Genomic DNA, 7,004 nt, shown 5'->3' with positions numbered 1-7,004 from the left:
TCTCAGATCCAAATGAACCTGTAAAAAATTTATAAAGATTGCTGAAGTTAGATTTTTACCATGGGGGCCCTGGCTCTTCATGTTTGAACTTCATGTTTGTTGGGGGAAAACCATGTCTTGTTTTCTCTCTCTCTGTTATCCTAAAATTTCCATCCCATTGAGGTAAAAAGAACCAGTACACTTTCTAGCCCAGACAACTTAGGCACCCCTTGATCAGACACTTGCATATTAAAGTTAAGAAGTTAAATTCAATAATTTATGCAAGAACTTGTTTCATTTCTGACTTTATATAGTAACTGGAAACAAAAGCCAGGCTTGAGAAAAAAACTATAAAGGGTTAGTGGAAGTAACATTTAAAAGAAGTAGAGATACTTCAAACCCACTCACATCTCAGGCACAAAAGTTCTTTGTTATCTATGTGATGTTGATCAGAAGGCATTATTTGCTCCATAATATTGGCTTTGCACCCATCCTCTTAACACCATCTACATTAACCAAGCCATGATTAAGAAACTGACATCCAGTTAATGGTTCTGCTAAGTAAACCACAGGAAGAGGTAGGAAAGTAGATTGTCAATACATAATAAATGCTGTAAGAATTAGACTATGAGGAAAGGAATGGAATCAGGCAGTCTGCATCCTGAGAGAATATTTAAGTCTGGAAGGACATGGCATGGAGGTGTTTATCATCAGTGATGGTCTGCGAGGTGAGATGAGAACATTCTATGGATTTAGATGATCCCATGTGAAAGTAAGTCTCAGTGCGGCCACTTTATTATTATTTTATTTTTATTATTATTATTGAGATGGAGTTTCACTCTTGTCATCCAGGCTGGGATGCAATGGCGCAATCTCAGCTCACTGCAACCTCCACCTCCCAGGTTCAAGTGATTCTCCTGACTCAGCCTCCTGAGTAGCTAGAATGGCAGGTGCACAACCCCACCCAGCTAATTTTTGTTGGTTTTTTTTTTGTAGAGATGGGGTTTTGCCATGTTGGCCAAGGTGGTGTTAAACACCTGACCTCAAGTGATCCACCCGCCTCACCTTTTCAAACTGCTGAGATTACAGATGTGAGCCACTGTGCCCAGGCTCAGGCACTTTATATACAAGATAACTAATTTAACTTACACTTGTTTCCTCATCTGCAAATTGCGGGTAATAACACTTACTCAGCCGGTGCATTGTAAGAATGAAATAATCAAATGTGGAAAACACCTAGGAATAAGTGCTTAACATGCTGTAAGTGCTCTGTAAGTAGTAGAATCAAGGTTTTCTGGAAGAGAATAAAATACAAATTAGCTTCAATTGCAGTGGAAAAGGCTTTGGTATGATTAAACGACAGCTTCTTAACTAAATGAGGAGAAGAGGGAATTATTGGTTCTGCCTGGCCGACCACCATTGTATACCAAGTACCTCACACAATTCCTGGCCCACAGTAGCAAGTCAATAAATATTTTTCTTTTTACATTTCCTTTCCTTTCCCTTTGTTAACCCTAATATTAACATTATATATAATATATTTCACCTTAATCCAATTATCAAAACCAGAAATCATATATATTTTTGAGTAAATATTTAATATATTATTAAATAATCAAAAACAGGGTAATTATCCTTATATCTGGGATTATTCTTTCACGAAACACAAAACACAGGAATAAGAAGTCTCTGAGTCTGAATTTCAAAATTGCTTTTGAGAATAAAAAACAATTATTTTCATGAAAGCGAGGGCTTTCATGCAGATCCACTGAGGTGAACTGCACAACTAATGTCCATAAAATATAGGAGCCCAATATTTGATCCTTTTGATTTATCAGTTTTGGACTCAAGAATCACGGTAAGAAAACGAACTTCAGCTTCATGAGCAAACCAGGATATACAACAACAAAATATATAGGTGCAAATTATATAGAGCATGAGTTGTTATTTCTATTGTGAAAAAAGGACATTTTTCATGGCATAAATCTTTGTTATGAATATCTCTATATATTGCGTAGACATTTATCACACCCCTACCAATTCTGTGAAGAGACAGTAAGTCAGGGAGTAACCTAATTTGTGTCAAAAACAAAGAGAAGACGTGTCAACAACAGCATTGTTTTTCATGCCAGTGACAGGTTAGCACTCCAACTGTTGCTGATCTGTTGGAATTTCCTGCTTCCTCTTTCACTGAAATGTTTTCTCTTTTCTGTTGAAATAATAAATTGGAACCAATGAGGCAGGGTAGGACATGACAACTTGGGACAACAAATGGCATCAGAAACAATCGTCCATGGCATACAATGGATGTAGTAAAATCCATCCATCCAGACTCAACAGAACCAGATATTTTCTGAGAGACTCACAATAATAACTAGAAGTTAAAATTGTTAAGACTTGATCATGATGTAAAACAAATTAAATTATGCCCAGTTTAGTTTTGGTATTAAATGATACCTTTAAGAATTGTCTGACCATGAATGAAATGAAGGGCAGCCTTCTATCAACCAAAAATAAAAATTTCCAAACATTCTAGATCAAAAGCTGGTTCTTCTGCCTATCTTTTTTCTTCCCTCTCTTTGTTCCTCCTGCTCTCCGATTTGCTTTCCTTTCCTTCTCCGAGATTGTTTTCCTGTCATTGCTTCTTGCGCCCAGACACTCTGGAGAAACACCTTGATAGTTGCTGAAAAGTCTATCCTAAACACTGCTTCCCCGACAATGTGCCCAGGAGAAAAGCAGCAAGTGGGGCTGTTCTCCATTTACCGCAGTGTAGAGAACAAACATTGCCCTAGGGGAAAAAGAGAGCTGGCGCTAGCCACCGTTCCACAAGCAACCTTTATGAAATTAAGGGCAAAATGTTTAAAAGTCTTGAGGCATAAGTTGCTTTTATGAAAACCAGGGATAATGATCTGGTCTCTGTCTGAAGCTCATCTGTTGAAAGTTTTACAGTTATAATCAGAAAGGACCCTCCCATCCCTCTTTTCTTTTTTGGCCCTGATCTTTGGCTCCAAAAGCTGCTCTGTGGAGCCTGCAGTCAGTTGTTTCCATGAGCAACCACTTTAGCCGTCACATGACCAAGCACGTGTTTCCAGTAATGTGCTCTTTTTTTTTTTTTTTTTTTTGGAGACAGAGTCTCACTCCATTACCAGGCGCCAGGCTGGAGTGCAGTGGCGCAATCTCGGTTCACTGCAACCTCCACCTCCCGGGTTCAAGCAATTCTCCTGCCTCAGCCTCCCAAGTAGCTGGGACTACAGGCATGTGCCACCATGCCCAGCTAATTTTTTTGTATTTTTAGTAGAGCCGGGGTTTCACCATGTTGGCTCAATCTCTTGACCTCATGATCCACCCGCCTTGGCCTCCCAAAGTGCTGGGATTACAGGCATGAGCCATGGCGCCAGCTAATTTTGTTTGTATTTTTAGTAGAGATGGGGTTTCACCAAAATGTGCTCTTTATTCAAAGGCTTCTTCAAAGATTATCTAACTCTAACTCAGATACATGGTATTTACCTGCTTTGAGTGACTCTTTAGTATTTCCAATATGGTTTGACTGTGTCCCCACCCAAATCTCATCTTGAATTATAACTCCTACAATTTCCATGTGTGGTGGAAGGAACCCAGTGGGAGGTGGCTGAATTATGGGGGCCGATCTTTCCTGTGCTGTTCTCATGATAGTGAATGAGTCTGGCAAAATCTGATAGTTTTAAACAAATGGAGGGTTCCCTGCAGAAGCACTCTCTGCCTGCCACCATCCATGTACGATGTGACTTGCTCCTCCTTGCCTTCCACCAGGATTGTGAGGCCTCCCCAGCCACTTGGAACTGGAAGTTCATTAAACCTCTTTCTTTTGTAAATTACACAGGCTTGAATATGTTTTTATCAGCAGCATGAATACGGACTAATGCATCTCTCTTCTCAAAATAAAATGATTAGAAATATTTTTTTCTCTCAAAGGCATTTTCTTATTTATATAAATTCTGTCTCTCAATCAAACCTGAATGCCTTTAACATTCTATAAGAAGACTTTTTTAAACACACTTTACCTCGTTGCAGCCCAATTATTAATTTGACAGAAAATCACTCAGGACAACAGAAATTGGGCCCCTAACACCCACCAAATATTTAAAATTACCTAATGTTGCTACGTGAAGATACTCAATAAATATGGAACATAGTTCCTGATTTCAAACACTTTATAACCCACATTGGGGAGATCATATTCATTGGATTTTAGAATAAGAAAGGATTATAAGTCTACTATTTTCTAAATGGATCAGGAAATAATCCACCAACCCGAGAATAAAATAGAGGGGAGAAAAAGATTATTTGACCACCACAAAATAAACTAAGTTCCCTTTCCTGCCCTCCAATAATATTATGCTGCTCACATTATCAGCAGAGGCGACTGTGGCAGATCCTAGTGCAAGTCTCATGTCGCTGGTTGGAGGCATCTAAAACAGGAAGGAAGAGCTGTGCAGAGAGGGCTCCTGCATGCCTTCCAGCATCAGAGGCCTGTGAAGGCTGCAGGAAGGGGTGGAACAGGCATTTTGAAGCAAAGGTGTCAAAGGGGTCTTAGATCAACATGTTCAAGCAAGTCCAGTGGCAGCTATGGAACCGTGGCTCCTGGACCACAAAGTGACCCACCCACAGGATGATTTGAAAAGGTTTATACCGTTTTGTCATTTGCTGTTTCTGTCTTTTCAGATATGACTGGCAGTCACTATGTGACATAGCCAAATAGATCCGAAGGTATTATTAAATAGTATTTTTGTTAAACTTTTAATTTTAGCTTTGCTGAAATAGGCTTGTGGTGTGCTTTTTTACGTTCCTAGGAGTAGTGCAGAAGGAAAGCTCTGGCACCTGACAATTTCCCATGAAAGTAATTACCTGTTGGTTGTATACGGATACGAGGGCCACAAGAGCCTTTACTGCTAGAGAAGTTGGAAATGGAAGAAAAGACCCAGAGGTGAGAGAATACTAGAACGCAATGTAACATCATGGTACATTTTTGAATTATTATAAAGGATTGAAATACATTGCAGCTGAGCTACAAGAATATCAGAGGCCAACACCTACAGAGAAAAATTCAATATTAAACAAGTGATAGCAGCTTTAAGTTCAATAGGGAGTCAGAAGTTTCCCTGAGCAGGGAGGGGGCAGAACAGGCACTTAGGAGGGGTAATATTCAATGGAGGTGGAAAAGACAGTGCTCTGTGGTCCAAGACATTTGTTGCTCATCTGCTGGATGACATTGAAATTTCCTTGACTTTAGTATTTGGAATTTTGTTTCGATGCTTGATTAAGCATATATTTGTGGGTTTCGACAGCCATTCTTTTACTCTGTACCAGACAGTTGGGAGTGAGGACCTCCCATTCAGGAGGAGTACCACCAAACCAGTAACCAGAGACGTTCATTAGGGTCTACCTAGATTTGGACATGTTTGTAATGAATACCCTGTGATGGCTGTTTTTAGGTGTCAGCTTAACTAGGCCATGAGACCCAGATATCTCATCAAAAGCAGTCTGGATATTACTGTGAACGCATATCTTAGAAGAGATTAACATTTAAATCAGTAGACTTTGAATAAAGCAGATTGTTCTCCATAATGTGGGTGAGCCTCATCCAATTAGTTGAAGGCCTTCAGAGAAAAAAAAAAAGACTGCAGTCTCCTAAGGAAGAGAAAATTCTGCATCCAGACTGCACTCAGACTCAAACTGCAACGTCAGCTCTTCCCTGTGTCTCCAGCCTGCTGGCTTTCCCTGTAAATTTCAGACTTGCCAGCACCCACAATCACGTCAGCCAATTCTTATTTTAAAATCTCTCTTTCTCTCTCTCTCTCTACACACACACCCATGTGCGTGCACGCACATACACACACACACACACACACACACACAAACACACACACACACACACCCTATATGTTCTGTTGATCTGGAAAACCCTAATACATATCCCCTATAACCCCTTAGGGTTTAGATCCAGAACTTGAAATAAAAAGAAATTTATTTGACTGATAAGAACACATGAACACACAGAGGGGAACAACACACACTGTTGCCTACTGGAGAGTGGGGAGTGGGAACAGGGAGAGGATCAGGAAAAATAACTAATGGGTACTAGGCTTAATACCTGGCTGATGAAATAATCTATACAACAAACCCCTATGACACACGTTTACCTCTGTAACAAACCTGCACATCCTGCACATGTACCCCTGAAATTAAAATCAAAGTTAAAAGAAATTTATTTGAGTATAATAAACTCAGAGATTCTGAACAAATAATAACCTTTTGTTAAACAATTTAAATTAAACCTAAATAACTGATTCGAGGAACACTACAAATTTTTGAAATAAGTTTTGAATATGAGATCCCAGCAACCCAATCTTGTGGTCTGGATTCATGATTATTCCTTTTCCTTTTTACCTTTTTGTTTTATGATCTATCGTCTTGTAAGTTTCTGAATAACTGGTAGCCAGCTCTTGTTGAGGTTTTGCTACCTCTCCAGAAATTTCTTACACACGCCCTCTGCATTGTCTCCCTTTCCTGACTATTCTTTTCCTAGAAAGGAGTACATTGTGGTTAAAAGATCAAGGTCTTTGAAGTTAAAAAAATTTTAAAAAGTGCATTCGAATTCTGGCTCTGAACGCCAGCTGTGGAAACATTTAACCTCTCTAAGCCTCAGTTTCCTCATCCCTCAAGATCCTCAGAGTCAGTGCTCAGATTAAATCAGGTAACAGATGTTCAGACCCTAGTGTTTATATAGGAAGGTACTGACTTCCATGTGAGGTGACTGATGCCTAATAAACAAGCTCCTTGCTTTCTTTACTTAAAAAGTCCCTGATTGTAAAAGTATCAACAGACATGTAATTTAGAAAGCAAAGAACATCTCTGCTATCCTTGGCAGCTACAAAGACAGCCAAAAGGAATATATTATCCAACATAGTGTAAGTTCTGTAACAAACAGCTCCCCAGTTGCAGCAGGTTGACATAGTGACATTGTATTTCTTGCTCATGTCACAGCG

Source organism: Cebus imitator, unplaced genomic scaffold (genome assembly GCF_001604975.1).
Source record: "Cebus imitator isolate Cc_AM_T3 unplaced genomic scaffold, Cebus_imitator-1.0 Scaffold266, whole genome shotgun sequence".
Lineage (NCBI taxonomy): Eukaryota > Metazoa > Chordata > Mammalia > Primates > Cebidae > Cebus > Cebus imitator.
Note: the sequence above shows the minus strand (reverse complement) of the source record.